The 20,143-nt window shown below is 47.3% G+C and overlaps 1 protein-coding gene across 3 annotated transcripts in view; it reads right to left on the bottom strand.

Annotated features, from left to right (window-relative positions):
• Positions 1-20,143, bottom strand: part of LOC125712969 (synaptotagmin-2-like) — an 87,104-nt gene that overhangs the window by 22,844 nt on the left and 44,117 nt on the right. For 2 of the 3 annotated variants that reach the window (XM_048983617.1, XM_048983615.1), the window contains exon 2: positions 19,450-19,479. The gene's annotated coding sequence lies outside the window, so the exon portion shown is untranslated. Of the gene's footprint in view, positions 1-10,750; positions 10,926-19,449; positions 19,480-20,143 lie in introns of those variants that run through there. The other variant, XM_048983616.1, reaches the window with a different exon arrangement.

The following is a 20,143-nucleotide window of genomic DNA, read 5'->3' on the forward strand; positions in this document are numbered from 1 at the left end:
AAAAGTATTCAAAAAATGCTGCAAAAAGGTTTTCCTCTCCTCTCACGTCTCCCCAGAAAGGTCACCTGATTCTGTCTCTGCACAAATGAGATGTTCAGTGACATTTCTTAATGATATCAGACTGTCACTCTGTCAATCAACATTTGAGGTCAACACGCACAAAGGTCACCCCCGGTCCTTCACGACCAATCAGAGTGAGAAACATTACGGATGAGTGCGGCCACCCCCTGAAACACAGGCAGCGCACATAAAGTGCAGGCTTTGGAATCATGGTCTGCTGTGACCTTCAGCTCAACAGTGCTCTTTATCAAGGCATTTATGCAGAAAGGGTTTTCATTTGAGCTAAGTTTGTTTGAAGCAGCGGGTCAGTGGAGACACGAGACTGAGAGTAAACAGAATCCAAATCAGCATCGCTCTAGGTGGGACAGTCAACAAAACCACATGACACGGGGCTCGGAAGGGAATGTGCTCTTTATTTGGGGAAACAGTGTCCTTTTCAGAAGAAACGCGGGTAGTGATGGACCGGGCAGCGCACATTAAGTACTGTAAGCGCGACCAGAGAGCCGCCTTTTCTACAGGGACCAAAAACAGCAGATGGACTGAAGGCAGGCAAGTTTGTCTCTTGCCTCAGTGTGGCAAGTTTGGGTTATTCGCGATGTTTTTGTTGTGGTGTCTTTCAAGCTGCTATAGCCGGAAAACGGCAGAATACTCTGATTAATTTACGGCGCACAAGAGGCAGGAGGAAATGGTGTGTGGAGGACAGGCGGACGTAATCAGCCTGCCGTCCCAGGTCACCTGACTGACTAAATGTATCCTGGAAATGCTCTGGCCTTCCTCGAGTCCTCATTTAGTGTATCTGGTGCAGCTGCTGGACCTGTGTGCTTATCATTCTCAGTACTGGATAGACTGCAGTTCTGGGCCAAGGGGGTTTGCAGTTAAGGGTCACCGGTCTGCCTGTAGGAAAAACTGTCTTTGTTCCAATTCCCTCAGAAGGTCTTCACTGGAGTCATGAACTGGGCTAACACGCTAAGCAGCTTCTTACTCCAATAGGCGCTTTGGTAGCTTGATCACATGACCCAGAGATGGGTCCTCATTGGACCACAGGGGCCAGGGAGGCTTCTTAGTGGCCCAAGCCCGAGCCTTAGTTGCCTGAGTATCATCCTCACATGGATGACAGGGGACAGCTAGAACCAGCAGCAGTGATGGGCCGGTACTGCTGAAGCTTATCTCTCCATTGGGATTCATCCACTGGCCTGCACTTCTGGGTCAACTCTGGGGCAGGACTGCAAATATAACACTAACTGGAGAAGAACTGTCAAGAATGTTACCATGCTTCTCCGGGCCACATTTCTGGTCTTATTCAGCTGGATTTAATAGTCGGGCAGAGGCTTATTGTATGAGTGGCATGAATGTTTGCTTACAGGAACATGCTGTTTCAGAGAAATCCTGTTTGGGAAGGTCAAAAATCGGCTTAGAGACTTGGGGACGGCCAAAAGGCCACCCCACGCTGAGGTCCACAGCCCGGCACTGGAAATGCTCTTCTGGCTGCTCCCAGAACAGATGTGAAGACTTAGGGATCGTCACAGCTAAAGTGGCATCTTAATCTCTGCTGTGTCCACCTCAGTGCTCGGGTACCTTTGGCACTGGGCGCTTAGTGGTTGTCAGTGATTCTGTAAACACTAACAGATCACCTCAGGAATCTCCGCAGGCTCACATCGCATCTGATAAAATATTGGCAACCTTTTGCTAAATGGGATTATAGCCAGAAATGCAGAATAGCTAAAGATTCTACTTAGTATGATTGGAATATGTCATTATAACATGGGGGAGTCTCCCTCAGAAGACACTGCCAGCCATATGAAGGAGTAGCAGGTGAATATTGGGCCCAGTTCAGAATAATATCATCTCATAGTTTAATTCACTGCATTGGTAATAAAGGAAACGGTGCTTCTGAGGTTGTAACTAACAACTAGGAAATATTCAGCTCATAGTTAAGAAGAATAGTAGTCACCTGAAGGGTAGGTTAAGACAATAGGATAATGGTAGTGGGGGTGGTGATCATTATCTCAGTCCCCGGGTAACAGCTGAAGGGGGCAGCACAATGCAAACACTGCCCTCAGCATGGACTCGCAGGCACAGCACTGCCTGTGTGCCCCTTCCCGTCTGGAATTAAATATCCCTCACTAAGGAGCTTCCAAACATACGCGCATCAGTGATTGTCCAAAGCTGTCAGATATGCAAATTCCTATATAAGCAGCATTCACAGACTGCCGAGCCCTGGATTCAGATACAGAAATTTAAATAATGCACAGGAAGTGCACTGTGGACCAGTAGAGGGCGCCTACATCGGAATCTGTGTGGCTTGGGCCAGGGTCAGGTTTTCATCAAATTCTCACCCAATAATTAACATCGCTGGTCAGTTTTTCCCCGTTAATAACCCTGAGACAATGAACAAACGCGAATGCATCTGTTCAATCATCCAACAAACGAGCATCCCTGACAACAGCTGATTAAAGTAGCACGTTTGCGCCTGGCTCCTTTGTCCTCCTACGGTGTCCGTACTTCTCCCCGTGCAGCTGTTCACGCCGACGTCACAGCGTCCCTCAAACGGCAGGGACGTGGCCCCATTGTTCCCATTCACGCTCCCCTCTTTGGGGAAACCCGTCCTCACAAAAGGTGGCATCAGCAGCGGCGTTTAAAAGATAAATAATCGTTCAACCAAGCGGCCCACCGGCCCCTGGACGTCATCTGGCCTCATTGATTAAAGACTGACCGATAAGGTTTGGTCCCTCGTGGTTAAAGTTCGGCAGAGGGCAGCCCGGGGGTATTAAAGCATCAAATTACATCTACACCATAAAAATGGCTTTTTATGGGGGGGTTTCCACAATCACAAGGCAAAGTGCAAAGTGGACAGCCCAATATTGATTTTAAGTCGTACGATTTAGTGTCCTAAGGCATATTTAGTGTGTCTCCTGAAAACGACCTTCCTTAGATATCCACAGTGTAAGTGGACACATCCTTCGGTCCAAAGTTGTCTCGGCAGAATCACCATATCGAATCATAGCTTCTCCAAAAACTTACATATTTTCAATTTTTTGCCATATTTTTAGCATATTGTTAAAATTAACCCAAATATTCAGAGGATTATTCCTTTACAAAAGTGTTTCAGTTTGGCTGCACTCATCAGGAATACAACGGCAGGGTCTTCCTTGAATCGGTGAACCTCTTGGACCACTGGTTCATTGGAGCACATCATGCATAACAACGCAAAATTCTGCTCTCTTTCCAAAAGGCATGTGATACGGCCATGGATATTTCCTCCTGTATGCTGAGATTAGCTGTTCTCAACATGCTCCTTTTTCCATCTTCCTCTACTGGGAGAAAAATAGAGGTGAAGTACTAACTGCCAGAAGGTCATCCTTCTGCTCCCAAGACGCCTCCTGAAAGCATCAGCATCTCAGGATTCCAGGGATGCAGAACAGCATGAAAAGCAAGTGGAATAAATTTGCGAGAGATTTTTCAGGTTTATGGTGGATATTTTTCGTTTGGTAGGGAAAAAAAATGTAATATTCTTTGTAATATTGTGGCACGTTTGGGGAGGAACAATCTAGCGTGTATGATTTGGTTTAGAGGATGAAAGCAAACATCTTGCGGCAGGGTCTCACTGGGTGTGCAGTGATGAGGGGGCGTTCCCAGGCGAGCCGAGGTTTCCGGAGAGAGACCGATGGAAAGTTTACAGCATCGGTGTCCGGCTTTAAGCTTTCCTTCATCACTGTTATTGACATTTCTGAGCTAAACCACCATCCCAGCTGTTCATCATTTATACTCTTTACCCATTAACGTACTGTAGCTAGATGTCCTACAACACATTAAATACTGAATCTTCGATATATCTGGAATTTTTTTTTTTACATGAACATTTTATTTATTTAGCAGATGCTTTTAGCCAAAGCAACAGACATTTTCATAATGCAGCACAGAGACATTTCAGGGGGTGGGTGCGTGAATGTGGGAGGTGGAGGGGGGTTCAAATCTCTCAGGCAAATGGGGCAGGTGCCCTTCCCTGTATACGGCATTGGAAAAGCAGAGTCAGTCAGTCCCGAGAGCAATTGGCCATTAAGGGCTGTGCTCAAGGGCCCAATGGTGACATCATTGCCTCTGGGATTTGAACTGGTAACCTTCTGATCAGAGACACCATAAACCCACTAAGCCGCACAACACTCCTGGAATGAATCATGCTTTTATATTTCCGGTTGCGGCCTGACCTCGACATGAGGCTTAGACGGTTACTCGGATGCGTGCAGGCGAGATGAGAGTGTGTGTGAGAATCAGCCACCGTGAACCGCGCCCTGCACTGTCCTACTTAACAACCAAAATAAAATGGCAGATCCTTTCATCACGGGCAGTGTGGCACCTGCTCCTCACTAGCTCCTCTTCCACTCTAAAAAGGAGAGGGCTGCCTTCCCCCTCCATAAGCTGTAAGCATTAAAGGTGACAATGACTGATACCATCATCCCTAAATCACCCTGCTGCATACTCTTACTTTAGAGGACGAGATTCGATTGGAAGATACGGTGCTGGAGCGAGTGCCCTGCGGCAGTCAGTACATTTTATGGCGCTTTACTAGGAAAATGTTCAGTAAACAAAGCATAAAATGGAATAAGGCAAGGATTCAGGAAGAGGGTTGGGAGGCGTGGGGTAATTGAATTTGCAAAACATGTCAGTATCCTGTTACTATGTGTGTGTGTGGGTCATGTACATATTACATTGTGGGGACTGAATGTGATGAAAATCTGTTATTTTGCATTTTGTTATGTTACTTAAGGCTAAGGTCAGGGCTGGGTAGGGTTAGGGTTGCCATTACTGGGATTAGGGTTTTTCCTATGGAAATGAGTGGAAGGTCCCCACAAAGGTATGGATGCAAATGTATATGCATGCATGCATATGTGTGTGTGAATGTGTGTGTATGTGTGTGTGTGTGTGTGTGCGAGCAAATGTGTGCAAATTCAGGCAGCACCTATGATCACTATCTCTCTGAAGCTGCCCAGCCTTATAAACCGGCAAAATGCAGAACCGTCACTTTGTATTCTGAAGTGTGAATAGAGACACCATTTACCTCTTTCCATATTTGGGGTGGGGGGGGGGGGGGGCGGCTTGCCTCTCCGTGGGGGGGAAACAGCTTGACCAGCGATTCTGGGTACTGAGGCAGCACCTGACAGCTTCTGTGCAAATGTCACCTTCCCTGCCGCTGACATTAAGAAGGACCCCATGATGATTGGGCGGCGAAGGGGGGTGGGGGGGGGGGGGGGTGGTATTGTGGTCGTTTCAGAGACTGTTTTATTTAAGGGATTCATCCAGATAAGCATCATATGGCCCTGGCTCTGCAGCTACAATATAAAATCATATTTAATTACTTATACACACAGGTCAGTCATTAAAAAAGACCCCCCCCCCAACCCAGTCAAAGGGACATCAGCACTTCCTGAAGGGACCCTCTGCCCACAGTCTTCTGATCTTAGTCCCCCCTGACTTAACCACGACCTCACGTAGTTTAAGGGCGTGAAAAGGGGCCAGTCTGTTGTCTCTGGGGCCCTGACTGAAAATGTCACCTCCCCCCTCCCTCCCGCAGATGTTTCAAAAACTAAATAAATAGCAAATAATATAAGGATCATGGGGCGGTGACCTTGGGGCCCCAGGAAAATGTGCGGTTTCAGTGGTTGGGAATTCCGGCACTGGTGAGTGAATGTCGTGAAGCATCCAGATGCACTATCACTCCCTGAAGGGCTTGGAATCCTCTTCTTCCTTAAGCGGGATCACCGAAACGCAGAGAGCCGCAGAAACCTGTCCGTGTCCAGCTCCCAGCTCGCGCGGTGCTCGGATTCATATAAATAATTAATGGTCCGAGCTTCACATAAATGATTTAAGATCATCTCATTTCAGGGCTATGAAATGCATTTTTTTTTCTGCAAAGAACAAAAATACGTGAGTGGGCAGGGGTAAGACATTTCCATTTAGATTTATTGCTGTGGCTCAAATTTGGTTTCTTCTTTTTAGATAAGCAAACGAGAGAAAAGGCCGACAGCAAGCGACAGAACGACCGAGGAGAGAGGCTTGTTATTCCTGATCAGAGCCCGTATCAAGCAGCATGAAATCAAGCGGAATTTAATGATCCAAACTCATAGATTTCCACACAGTGTGTGTGCAGATTTTCTCCATAAAGCTGTAAAGCAAAAATCCCACATAAGCAAAATAGTATTCTCATGTACGGAATCCATAATCTACCATATAATTTTCATTTAGACAGAAATATGAGTATAAATACCGCTCTCTCTCTCTCTGTGGGCTGGAGCGATCTTATCGTACAGTTACACAGAAGACTATCCAGTAGCAGAAATAAATTATTAAAGTCTGAATCAGAATGAAAAATGGATTGATAAAACTGTCATTTTTCATTCAATGTTTTGTCCCGCATAGCTGTTTGCCACACCCCTGCTAACATAAAACTCGATTACACAAAATGTATGTTTTTTTTTTCCTTAATGAGGGTTTATTTCAGCACCATATTGCAAACTAATCTACACATCATATATATGCAAATGTGGAATGCAAGTCTGTATAGGAATGCATGTCTGTTTTTATCAATAGCAAAATAAATCAATGTGGCATGTGGCAACTGAAGGCGGCAGCAAATGCCCAGCCTGGAGGATAGCTTGGACGGCATCGGTAGCTGGTGGGAGGGCCTGGATTTTCACCCACAGGGACACTGGTGTAAGGTAATGTGTCCTGTACCTTTAAGGCATAGTCTGTGACTGCATGCTGTAATTTTTAGGGTTGTAATAGATGTTGTGCTGCTCTGGCCTTTGGCAGAAGTTGACTGAGCAGCTAGCAAACGTGATGCTGCAATTACTGTACTGTCACACTGTGGCTATTTGCAGACTAAAAGTCTGATGTCGGGCAGGACCAGCGCTGTGGTTGGTCTGACTCGCAGGAGCCTCATCTAGAATCAGAGAAGCGTTTTCCATAAGTGTTACCAAGCGGGGTACATTTCTGTACTTGCAGATTATGGAAAGGAGAGACAGGAAAGGAAACAGTGGGTAGGGGAGTGTCAGACACGCGTCACCTGAAAGTGCCCAGATAGCGTACATCACCACGGAAACGTGCATCTAATCATCCAGGGCGGCTCAGTGGGACGACCTGAATTCCCACATGCAGGGCTGTGGGTTCGACTTCCTCTATATTCTGTCTGTGCATTTTTACGTCCGGAGTTTCCTGTGAATATCCTGTTTCCGTCCTGTGATCCAGGAGCATGTTGTTCGTGGGGGGGGGATTAGTGGCGATGAATCGCCCATAAGGTATGACTACGTGGGCAATGGGCTGGCATCCCAATCCTGGGATCGCCCCGCCTCTTTCCCGGTGTTTCCTAGGATGGTGTCCAAGCTGACTGTGACTCTGCGTTGAACAAGCAGTTCTGAAAGAGGCATGCATGAGTGAATGTACAGTGTACTGTAAACGGCAGATAAAAAGCAAAGCTCTGGATACCCTGCTCCTGGCAAATAACATGCACGTTTTTCTGCTCTTAAATTCCACCGGCAGTTGTGACTCGCGGCGGCGAAACAAATCCGATAAACAAAATAATATAATAAGCATCGAATGCGAACAGATATGCAGCCAGCCAGTTATGCTCTAAAACAAACTAAACAGGCTTTAAAATGCCCATTTATTTCCATTTAAAGGGCTAGGAGATTAACAATTAGCCTAACTTTAGGGAACGGGCGATTTCTAAGCACCAGGAGAATCAAAGAGGAGGAGAATTGGGCCGAATTGGTTACATAGACGGCAAAGAAAAGCCTTGAATGTGGTTATGTGTAGGCGTACGTTAGGCCCAATTGCAATGAGGGGGCTGCTGGGGCAGGACATCACACCCACTCTGGCTCCAGGGGGCGTTGTGTTGCTTAGTGGGTTAGGACTCATGACCCATGATCCGAATGTTGCTGGTTCAAATCCCTCGGTTGATGGTCTTATGCTTTCCCGGATCATTGAGCAAGGCCATTAACCCCCAGTTGCTCCAGGGGCTCTGGATGCTGGCTGACCCTGTGCTGTGACCCCAAAGCTTGTGTCTCATGGAGAGCAAGATAAGATAGATGAAAAGGATTTTCCCTCCGGAATGAATAAGGTGTCTCTATGTCCACTGCAGTTTTGCTAAAGGGTTTCCAAGACTGATCTGCAATCAGATCCTATTAAGGAAATTCTGTCTTTCAGAGGGAAACACTGACGTTGGTTACACAAACAAGGTCACCCTGCCTACACAAACTTCCATGTCAGTGACTTGAATACATTTTTCTCTCCATTTGTCCTGTTGGCCCCAGCATATGGGCAGCTCTCGCACTGTGACCCCACCCCAGCCGTAACCAGGCCTGTGGTGGCTCCCCCATCTGTCGGCAGGCTGACACCTGTGCCCGGAGCCTCGCCTCACCCCTGGGCACGCTCCGCTTCTCCCGTCTCCCGCGGAACCTCATTTCCCGGCTGGTTCCCGTGCGCTGTCCCCCGGGACGCTGTGGGTACCAGCGGAGCCGGCCTGCACGTTCTCGAGGAACGGCCCCCGCAGCGCTCGTTTCGCTTTAGATGTGCGAGTGCTCATTAATGCGTTCAAAGCGATAACGAGCCGTATTTGTATGACAACATTAGCATTCGCATTTGTGTTAATTAGCACGGTAAGTTAGATGATGCTTAGGGCCGCTTTCGAAACGCTAAAGCAATAAAGGTCTGCTTCTTCATTTCGGGGATTGATCGTAAAGGGGACACATTCGTTTGCAGTCGGAAAGTGATTTGGCAATTTTGAAACATGTGGCGCTCCCTTTCCACCAGCAGGGGGCGATGGTAGAAGTTCAGCTCTCCCTGGAAGACTAAGAGCTTCTTATGTTAGAAGCATTTTTCCGGTCAGTAGGTCAGCTCCAACATGACAAACTCGACTCTGTCCGTGACTAGAAGCCTAAGGAGGGACCGGAGTAGGAAAATATTCGCGTTTTGGAAAATGCAGGGGTTGCATGATCTGAAGATGATGTGAATGGACCACGCATGGACCACGTTCCTTCTGTCAGCCATCTTTACTAAGGGCATGTAGCCTCTGTGGGTTCCTGGCATAAACCAGCCAATCAGAGCAGACAATCATACTGCTTTTTGAGTGCCCGTCTTCAGGTAAGGACCTGAAAACCCCTGGTTCCAAAATCACAGCTATTCCACATTTATTTCTATGCCGCTATGTAGCACACAGGTAGGGGATCTGAGGGTGCGGGAGCAGAGCGATCTTATCCCCGCTGGGCCTCTGAGCCAGACCCTGACCCCCGCTGATCCCCCCCCCCCCCAAGCTTTCCTCACACATAAATGTTTATATTTCACCACCAGCACTCATGTCCAAATGTTTATGGGCTTGAAAGACAGATTGTCTGATGGTGGGACAATATGGCTGGATGGCTGGAGATGTTAAAGGAGAACTTTGGGAACCATCAGAAGGTTTCTAGCATGGTCTCCATGTGTTTGCAGGCACATATACAACTAAATGTAACGACATATAAATAAGCAAACATATACAAAAAAAAAAAATCTGTGGAAGACCCCAGGCCATAGCAGGATCCCTAGATCAAGTCTAAGGTCACATCCGGATGTATAAGGCATCAGTACTGTGTGTGTCATGTGACACCTTGACTGATTATGATTGGCTATGGGGAAGGCCGTACGAAGAGCATGGGAATTCTCTGTGGAGCGACTCTGTGACTGTCATGTCATTTATTGCTTCAGGGACCATCTATGCGAAACATGCTATGCTAAATGGTTTCAGATGGATGCCTGAACACATAACGAGATGTACAGTGATGAACGGTGACATGTGAAAAACACACGCGTCCTGCACGTAGACACTCCACTTTATATTGATTTCGTGATCTCAGTAAAGAACCTTGCGTCATCCATCCCCTTCTAATCGAACAATGTGCCCTAATTGTGCCAAATATCTGTCTGCTAAGGGATCCACACAGTCACGTTTTATTTAAGGTGTATTATTGCCCTTGACTGCGCCCTCTAGTGTCTGGGCCAAAAGGTGTTTCTGGAAGGGAATCACAGGCGATCCGGCATATTTGGCACTATCTCTGAATGTCTGAGGCGGCAGTTGACAGATACATAGTTTAGTAAAGACAAAAGTCCACAAAACAAAAAAGTATAAAATGATACCGAGCACCACTGCACAAAGAGTGAATACAGTTTGATAGCTGAGCTTCCGTCCCCAAAACACAGTCAGACCGTTTAGATACACTACGAGGTGCATTCCACGTTCTCGGAAGATAAAGAAAAAAGCAGAATTTAATGCTTAACGGCTCGACGCAGGCATACAGTGTGAGACCGTAGGTTTATATAACAACCGGCAGCTCCTCCCAGCGTCTGAAGGAGCCGACCAGATTTGCCACCCTAACTTCATAAAGTCACGCTGTACACAAACGCAGCCCAGACGGCCGGCGAATCGAGCTCGCTTCCCGTAAAGCTGCCCGAGGCGCTCTACCACAAGAGTCACACTCCTCCGTACTGAGGAGACAAGCTGACAGAGCGCGGGTTTGCGGAGCGAGATGCGCGCGTCCCCACAGCTGCAGCCCCTCGCCCTCCGCGTGGACCCGACGTGGGCTTTCCTAACGGATTCGGTGCCACCGGCCCGTTGGCTCAGGTGTGCGCGGGCCCCCCTCCCCAACACCAGCGCCGCCCTTACCGGTGAGACGTCCTCGGTGCTGGTCCCCACGACGGGCCGGCCCATCCACCCCCAGGCACTTGGGCTCAGTATGTCAGAGTCGCCTGCCTGTGAGCTTCCCGGGTCGTTCCTGTCCAGCCTCGTGAGCTGCAGTCTCCCCCTCGCTCTCTTCCACTGCAGCACTGCCGCTCTCCCGCTCTCTCACTCTCCCGCTCTCTCTATCCCCTCCCTCCCCCCCTGCCTCATTCCCCTCCTCCCTCTCACTCTCATCCCAACACCATCCACCCCCCCCCCCCCCGCCGCACCCCCCCCCTCCCCAGCTCCCGATTTGCCATGCCACTCACACCCGCACCACCGCAATCCCCCGCCATCTGAGGCTGGTCCCAGAGGAGCTCGGCGCACGCCGTCCCGGACTGGGGGCGGCGGAGCGTGTGCGTGTGCGTGCCCCACGCGTGTGGGAGGACAGGCGGAACACATGGCAGCGGAGAGGTGGGATGAGGTTCATGGCACACACGGCAGCATTCCGAGTGTGTCCGAGCGGCGTTCCAGGCCGGGGGTGTGCCGTAATGCATCCCCATGCATCAGTACCCCCCCACATACTCTCCCCACCAGCCTCAGCCTCGAATCCCCAGAAGTCACCATTTAAGTCGTGTACCATGCTAGAGCAAAAATTGCTGCAAATTTGTGTGAAGGTGCGCTGCTCAGCCAGGTCCAATCCCAGCATCGGCAGCGTGGCCCCTCCGCTGGGCCCCTGAGGAAGGAGCGTAAGCCTCAGTCGCTCCAGGGACCAGCTCACCCTGCTTTTGCAACTGTATGCTGCTTTGGATAAAAGTGTCTGCTAAATAAATGATTGTGAAAGATCATCACAGGAGGGGGGGTGAAGAGCTGAGGAATTCAGCATCAGCTCTGTTGATGGGGGACCCTTCAGATGGTCTTCACCCTTATCTGAAGATGCCCTTAAGAGATTCCATCCATCCATCTTTTAGCTGCTAAAGCTGGTCAGAGTCCTGGAGTTATTATTATTATTATTATTATTATTATTATTGTAGTCCAGCATCACTACACGTCTCCAATTACCACACAGAACCTCCTTTTACTCCGCTACCCCCGCCGTATCGATCGTGCCCTCAGCCGAGCGGCCAGGGACGCCGCTGCGAATGCCGGACTCGATTAGCCACCCATCTCGGCTCGCAGGCACTCTGCTGCTGCGCTTAGTGCCGCGGCTCCCTCTCGCTTCCTCAGGAAGGTAAATGATCCTCGGCCACAGGAGCAATAATGGCGCAGACAATGACGGCCCCCCCCCCCCGTTAAATGAGGGGCCGCTCCCCGGCCCGGGCGGCCGGCGATGAACGCTCGCAGGTGACATCGATACGGCCTCAATCACGGAAAACAGAGTGCGGCTCACGCAGCCTCTCCCTACCGCCGGCGTCCGGAAAGCGCCTTAGCGCGGGACTGCATGACCTGCACCTTCCCGCCTTCCTGCGATCAATGCGATTACACTCAAAAGCAATGCAGCAGGAATACATCAGCCGTTAATTCTGTGTTTTAAGTGTTGCATGTATACTATGCATTATATATTATAATGCTTAACTGATACCTCATTTCTAAATCTCTTTTTGATGTTACTGTATAGGCGGAATTTTATGTTTGTATCTTGTGGGCGGGGGGGGGGGGGGGGGGGGCAAAAAAACCTGCATCCTGTTTACGTTACATGTTAACACATGCAAACATAACCTATTATTTTCTACCTATAGGGTAGCAACAAGCCTCTTATGCAAAAGTGCAAAGTGTCAGCAGAGAACAATGCTGGTCTTGCCGTAATTGTATTTTCAGCTCAGGTGTCCCCACGCCCCCAAACCCTGCTCATGTGCTAGTGCCTAATTTTAGAATACATCTGACAATGGCCCTAACCAGATTAAATGTTTGGAAGATGGATAGATGGATGGATGGATAATTTGAACAAAGTAGATTCTGTAAGTTTGAATGGGAAAAGGTCAGATCGTTATCATCACAGTGCAGGTCAGGATGATCTACACCGGAATGCAGCAGAAATACACCAGATCTTTACTCTCCTGAACTGGCATTTCAAATATTATATATATAGAATATTGTTATATATTCCAAAAATGTAACTATTTCCCACTACAAATCTCTTTGTGGCCAATGCAAGAATTTCACGATAATCTTTACAAACCTTGCGACTCTCACTAAGAGGAATAGCAATTTTTTTCTAGATCAGATGTTTTAGGTTTTAAAGGGAAAAGGTCAGACTGTCATTCTTTGAGGAAGGCTGAGCATGAAGAGGAGGAGAGACCAGCTCCTATGTATCCCAGGCCGGCTCTAGACCATATCTAGGGGGGGCTTCAGCCAGCTATTTTTTTGTCTCAGTCCCCTACAGAAAAACAGTTTTCCTAAAACCATTTCGCGGTTTGTCCCAGATTTGTGCGTACATTTTGCACCCCGGACCTTGGGGTTACCTCTACTCTCAGCAAACGCAATATGGGGAGTGGTGCTCCTATTTCTTCTGAGGGTTGAGCCCCCTAACGGTGAAATCACCCCTCTTTGTTTGTCTCTTGCCCAGAATTTGAGTGACTTCTTCATAGCTAGATTGTTGCTTTGCTGACTTGCGAAAACAAAGTGCTAACCCCGAAGCCTAAATCCTTCCTCTCACACAGTTGCCTGTTAAGCAGAATCCCTTACAAACAGCCCCCTGTAAAGGATTCTGTGAGTCTCACACGGCGGAGATGACGATCATTTATTCATTGCACAACCCCGCTTTCGGATTCCCCTGGTCTGTATGCTGTCTGTACTGCCTGCCATTGTTGGTCTTTACACAAAGCTTAACAAAACAACAACACAGAAGGTCTCCCTCCTATAAGATTCCATGCAACTGATCGTTATTTCCTTCCTCAGATCCGTTCACCATGCGAGATGTTTCTCATGTGTGGTTCCCCAGTGGTGAAACGAGCTATGGAAACATGATCGGTCAGCGGATTCCCTCTCTACCTTTGAGAAATGCCTCAAGACCTACCTCTTCCAGGAACTCCTCTACCAGCCTGATGCACCTGCATGTTCCCTGAATGTTCTAAATGTTGCACTTTCAGCTGATTTGAATAACTTAGTCTTATTAGGTTCTTGCTTTGTTTGGTAAATGTCGTATAGCCCCTTCTCCTATACTCCTTATACTTATAACACAACACACCCATGTGTGGGTGCCTTGGGGTGACTCTGACGTGAAAGGCGCTATATAATTGAATTGAACAGAATTTAACTTGTATCTGGGCAGTCACTGGAAGCTCGGCCTACCTGCCCTTAGGCCTAGTTGGTTCCTTAACAGCTGTATGTTTGTAATGTGTGTAATGTGCCTCACTGTACGTCGCTTTGGACAAAAGCAGCTACTACATAAAATAGATGTAAATTTCTTTGGAAGAATCAGCGCTCCAGCATCTGAGAAGGAGCAGCCCAAAGGTAGCAGCAGCTTCTGATTATCTGCAGGCCCGAGAGGCCGCAGTTATCAGGATGCCGCAGTTACTGCGTGAGTGCCTGCCTGCACCATCCTCCACTGCAGCCGTGTCAGTAGCAGACTGTCCTCTGGCTAGGCTGCTGCCAGCCTTTTGGGAAATCTCTCCACAGGAAATCGGAAATTCTACCTTTTAAATATTTACACATAGAAAGATAGTGTTCGGGGATTGCGGTGGAACGTCTTGTGTTCTTATATCTCCAGGGCTGGAGCTTCAGATCCTCCTTCTGCTTTATGCTTTTCTCCGGTACTCCAAAGACAAGCAGTCAGGTTAATTGGTGTCCGGTGCCCTGCGACGGACTGGCATCCTGCCCAGGATGTACCCCTGCCCCGGCGCTACCTGGCTTTAGGCTACAGGGGACCGTGACAAGGATAAGCAATTGGGAGATCGATGTAAACATCTGCTTTGCTCCATGGAAACAGAAACTATTACCGCCCAAAAGTACTTTTACAGAGGATTAGCTTGATGATTATAAATTGGTTGTAAAAGACGTTTAAGAGGGTTATGAGCACATATTTTGACCCAGTGCCACTTTCAGGCTTTGTAAGACTATGGAATGCGCACAGAAATCCCCCCCCCCACTACCTGCATCCATCTTCCCTACACACTCATGCTACACAGGGTCATGGGGGTCCAGAGCTTATCCCAGAAGCTCTGCAGACACCCACACCATTCACACTGAAAGCTTGGTAGCTCCAATTTATCTCAGCATGTTTTGGGACTGTAGGGGGAAACTGGAGCACCTGGAGGAAACCCCACAATGACACGGGGAGAACATGGAAACTCCACACATAGAGCTGAGGCGGAGGCTAAAACCCTGGTGCCAGAGGTGGGAGGAGACCATGCTAATCACCATGCTAATCACTATGCTAACCACCATGCTAATCACCATGCTAATCATTATGCTAACCACCATGCTAACCACCATGCTAACCATCATGCTAACCACCATGCTAATTACCATGCTAATCACTATGCTAACCACCATGCTAACCATCATGCTAACCACCATGCTAATCACCATGCTAATCACTATGCTAACCACCATGCTAACCACTACACTACCCCACAATATCAACTCATCCAACCTGCCAATATCCCTTTCGGGAGAATACCTGTGTACCCCAGGATGTGTTTTATGCTTGAGAAAACCAATCCCAGCTGTGGGCGCATAAAGATCCCCCCCCCCCCGTGAAACTGACGGAAGCTTCTGGGCATTTCGGCTATGCCGCGGCTTCGACCGGGGGCCGTATTTACCGATATGTGTCATCGCGGGATGATTAACTGAACGTGAGGCGTACAGGCATGCAGGTCACTGCCTGACATCAATCCCGCCCGGGACACCCAGGGGACATTCCGATTCAGCTACATCACAGGAACACAGTGGATGCCATTCAAATGCTCAATAAACAAGAAACTGTAAATCCGGAATCTGTGAATCACAAAGGTACCAGCTGGGTATAAAATTACCGGTACAAAGCAGCCGAAAAACAAGGACAGGAAATGCATTCTGGGTGTCCTCTGGCAGTTTCGCTAATTCAGTTGATTGCAATGAACACTGAACACTATTATAGCAAGCAGGACACAAACAGGCACATACACTGATGCACACACATATACCGTATAATATGTAATATATAACGAAATGCAATTACTGACTAATGTTTACAGGGGCACAGAAATCAAAGGGGACGTGTACCTCCAATATGTAATAGCTTCATTCCTCCCCCAATAATAGACCTTGTATTTAAATTAGCAGTTGTGCCCCCCCCCCCCCCACCCCGCGCAATATCAAACTCTCTCCTACACTGTAACCTGTAAGTCAGATGTGTCTTGTAAGCAAGCTAGTTAGCCCTTTAACGAACATGCTTCACAGAGCACATGCGTTTTTATTTATTAATATTTTTAGTTTAATACAAGCGATAATGCATCTTGTGCATCTGTGACAGAGATCGGCCATTTAACACACACACACACACACGCACTTAGTCATTTACAACGTTGTAAATTTCCATCGAAGTATCTCATCTTTAAGTGACCTTTGAGTCTCTCTAGAAGAGGGACTGTACATTCAAGGCACTACAGTACAAGCACTGCTAACGTGACACAGCTGCGGGCGACACAGACTGCAGGATTGTATTCAGAGGTGGCTTTCTTGTTTCCGAGTCCCCGCTCAAAATAATCACCCCCCCCCCCCCCACCAGCAGAGCTAAGAGATGGTAGCAAGCTAGCTGGTTAGCGGAACGTGCCGCTTCACCATTTCGTAAATATGAAGTGTGTTTACAGTATTTAATGTTTAGTGTAGTGACCTCGAGGGCCCCACTCGTGTGGTTGGTGATAAAAACACCGCCTCCAGTGTTGGTTCTGTTTTAGGGGTAAGGAGAGACCACCGGCTCCCAGCCACGTTATGCCTGTGTGACCTCCTGAATTAACCATAAACTCTAATACGTAAGAGCTGCCTTTCTTTACTCCGAAAGCTCATTGCAATTAAGCCAATCAAGTTAGGGCCACCTAATTAGTGAGATTACTGACATTAAGTCTGCATTCAATCGTCATGCTTCTTGGTCTGCATGTTAATTAATCTGTCAGTGCCAGCAATGCAAGACCTAGTGAGTCTATTTTATGGGCAGGGAGTAAGATTATATAGAGAGATTATATTAATGTGTCATAACAGTATTCATTAGCAATCAAGCACAGAACTAATCAAATAACAAGGCTACTTTCCCACTCCTTAATGGCAAAAAAAAAATGCTACTGTATTATGCGTGTTGTCTAATTGAATGCTGGGCCTTAATTTGCCATCAGAGCTGAATATCTGCATTAATAAAGCGACGTAAACAGAGTCGTGATCGATGATGGTTCGGGGAGGATCCCCGGAGCTATGAAAAGGCGAGATCGACGAGGAAAAGCGTGAGATTTTTCTCCAGCATGTTGACAGGAGGAAGCCGGTCCAGGGAGAAGAGCTGACACATACGAATTGGTGCTCTGATTTTGACAGAAATTCTCACTTTGGCCAGAGACATTAATTTGATGAAATGCCAATCAATTCGCAGGCCTGTCCTTGGGCACTGGAGACAGAAATTCTCCTTTTTACTGACAATAATAAAAGCAGGCAGACTCTAAGAGACCCTGCTCCCTTTTCTTCATGCCCCACCCCTTTTGGCCTAGCCAATAGGAATCCATCCTTTCCGCTGTCTGTTTTCCAGCATTCCACCCTCCCTGTTCACTACAAGCAGGACTGGTCAATTACATTCTGTCCCTGTTTCTCCGTTTCTGCCATAATACAGCAGGAGGCATCTGTTTCAAGCAGTGGACTTGAACAGCACCTTAAGCGCATAGCTAGATAATAGTTACTCCTGTACTCACTATATATACAACAGCCTTTAGCTATAGCAGTAGTTCATATGCAGGTCTAGAGTCAAGGCAGAAAACAACTGACACACTATCAAATATTATACGACTTAGATTGAAGAGCAGTAAAACACAAATTGCTTGGTTAGCATAATTATGCTAATAATGATTCATAATTTAAGAGTTTCGTGACTACCCATATTTTATTGCACGCCCTTAAAACACAATAACAGATTCTTGTTTGAAAAGGCATTAAGATCTTATGCCTGAAGCGGGATTTCAATTCCACCGTGAATACGCAGTCTTGAAGCAGTCTGAACCTTACTCTAGACTGACGATAAAGACGGCAAAAAAGATCTCAAAAGAGAGGGGTCTACAAAACATCAAGCAGAACAGACCGCGTAACCCCCCACCCTCATTGGCTTGTGTTTGTGCACTACCAGCCAGTCATCAGTCAGGGAAATTGCCTGAAAGGAGTCAGGTGGGTGCTGGCAGCTCCTGATTGGCTGCTGCTGGAGCTCAGCATGCACGACAGAGCCTGTCATTTATCATGTCCCGACGGTGAGCCTGGCCGATTATTTACGCCGTCGCTATTCTCCTCCCCCCTCCCGCCGTCCGAAGGGGCAATCCCACCTGGAGGACAAAAGCGGGGGGACTATTCCATTATCCAGTCATCTTTAACTCCGCAAACACGTCCATCTGCGACGGTGACGGCGAGCCACTCCGCTGGAGATGCGAACTACGGGGCAGACATTATGGCCGCTGGGTGACACTGACCGCCAGCCAGCCCCACCTACGTCAGCTTGTTCAGCAGAGCTTTTATCCAGAGCTGGGTCAGCCGGTACCTGGAGCAGTTTGGGGTTAAAGGTCTTGCTCAGGGGCCAGCAGTCTGCCATCCTTGGGATTTGAACCAGTGACCCAGCACCCAAACCTACTGAGCCACACACTGTCCCCAGTTATCTCCTCTCTTCTTACCTCCTCATCCACGGACAGCAGCCCTGCTGAATGGAAGGAAATCTCCATATATTAGGAGTGAGGGCGTTATCACCGGTGGAGGCCAGATCCCAATCAGAGTAACGGCTCATTATCTGCTCATGCAGAATGGGGATTCCACAGAATTCTGCTTTCCCCCTCTCCTTCTCCCTCCTCCCTCCCTCTCTCCCCCGCTTTCTTTCTCTCTCTCTCCATCTCAGTCAAGACCCCCGCTCTTTGCCTCCAGTGTGAAATTCCCAGTGAACTCTTTGAACTGGACCATTTTTTTGGTGAAACCGCCTGCCTTGCTGTAACTGCATCAGTAATCCGCCTGCCGCTCCCGTAATAAAATCTCATCTCCTACCTGGTGCGAAAACAAAATTATATAAGCAATACATGAAGACTTAAGACTTCAGATTGGATTAAAACGGGATAAAACAGCTAAAACCTGCATTTTTATAAGTATTTCGAATATCTTACATTATCATTGTGTGTTGGATGTTTGCTTTTGGGACAAGCAGTGATTTATATAAAAATACACAGCTGACACCAAAATATTACGGTTCCTGCCAAGTCACTTGTCATCGTTGGTTTCATTTTTACACTTTTAATCACTGCCTACGTTTTATGCGTTGAATAAACCATCAGTAAAAAAAATGAAATGGGATCAGCTAAGCTTCTGTACATTATGACCTGTTTTTACTTACCTCACTAGGTAGCTATAATGTACCGGGCTAGCTGTAGTGTTCATGAATGTTATTCTGAAATCTAACATAAACGGTGGCAGTGGTAGCTTAATGCACAGTCGACTTTTCTGTTCAAAATAGGTTTGTTCAACTTCTTGATTAACGAAGTTTCCCGGTTGATCATACTCACAGGCTTAACCTTCGTATCCACAGCGATCTCCTGAAAAAGACAGAATGAATTTCTTAGTAAAACTGTTTTGATTTGTTATATTTTAGCTGGACTAGTAATCAGCAAGGTATTCAGATGTATTTGATGATATTCTTCATATAAACTGTCACTGCTGTAAGTTTGACAGTTTTATGACATTTATATTAAGATAAATATAACGAAATAGCCAGGAAGTATCCAGAAGAATAACATATGTTATAATATATGTATATGCATGTATGTGCGAGCGGGTATACCTATCCTTATGGGGACACAGTGTCCCCATAACATGATAAATATCCTTTTTTTTCCCTTATGGGGACCAGGAAACCGGTCCCCATAAGGGAAAAAAAACTCTATTTTATAAAAATCAGTGACTGCTATAAAAAAACTAAAAACGCAAAAACTCTTGTATTTTGCTTGGTTACTTATGGTTATGGTTAGCGCAGGGTGGGTGTTAAGGTTGTCATAGTTAGCGTTAGCATTTTTCCTATAGAAGTGAATGAGCGGGCTCCATAAGGATAGGTATACCCTACATATGTGTGTGTGTGTGTGTGTGTGTGTGTTATTTCTATATATACAGTATATAGAAATAAAGCATCACCATCACAGTAAGTGTTGCAATTCTGGTGGCAGCATTATGGTATCTGGTCATGCTGCAAGTTTATCAAAGGTT

Source organism: Brienomyrus brachyistius, chromosome 18, assembly GCF_023856365.1.
Source record: "Brienomyrus brachyistius isolate T26 chromosome 18, BBRACH_0.4, whole genome shotgun sequence".
Taxonomy (NCBI): Eukaryota; Metazoa; Chordata; class Actinopteri; order Osteoglossiformes; family Mormyridae; genus Brienomyrus; species Brienomyrus brachyistius.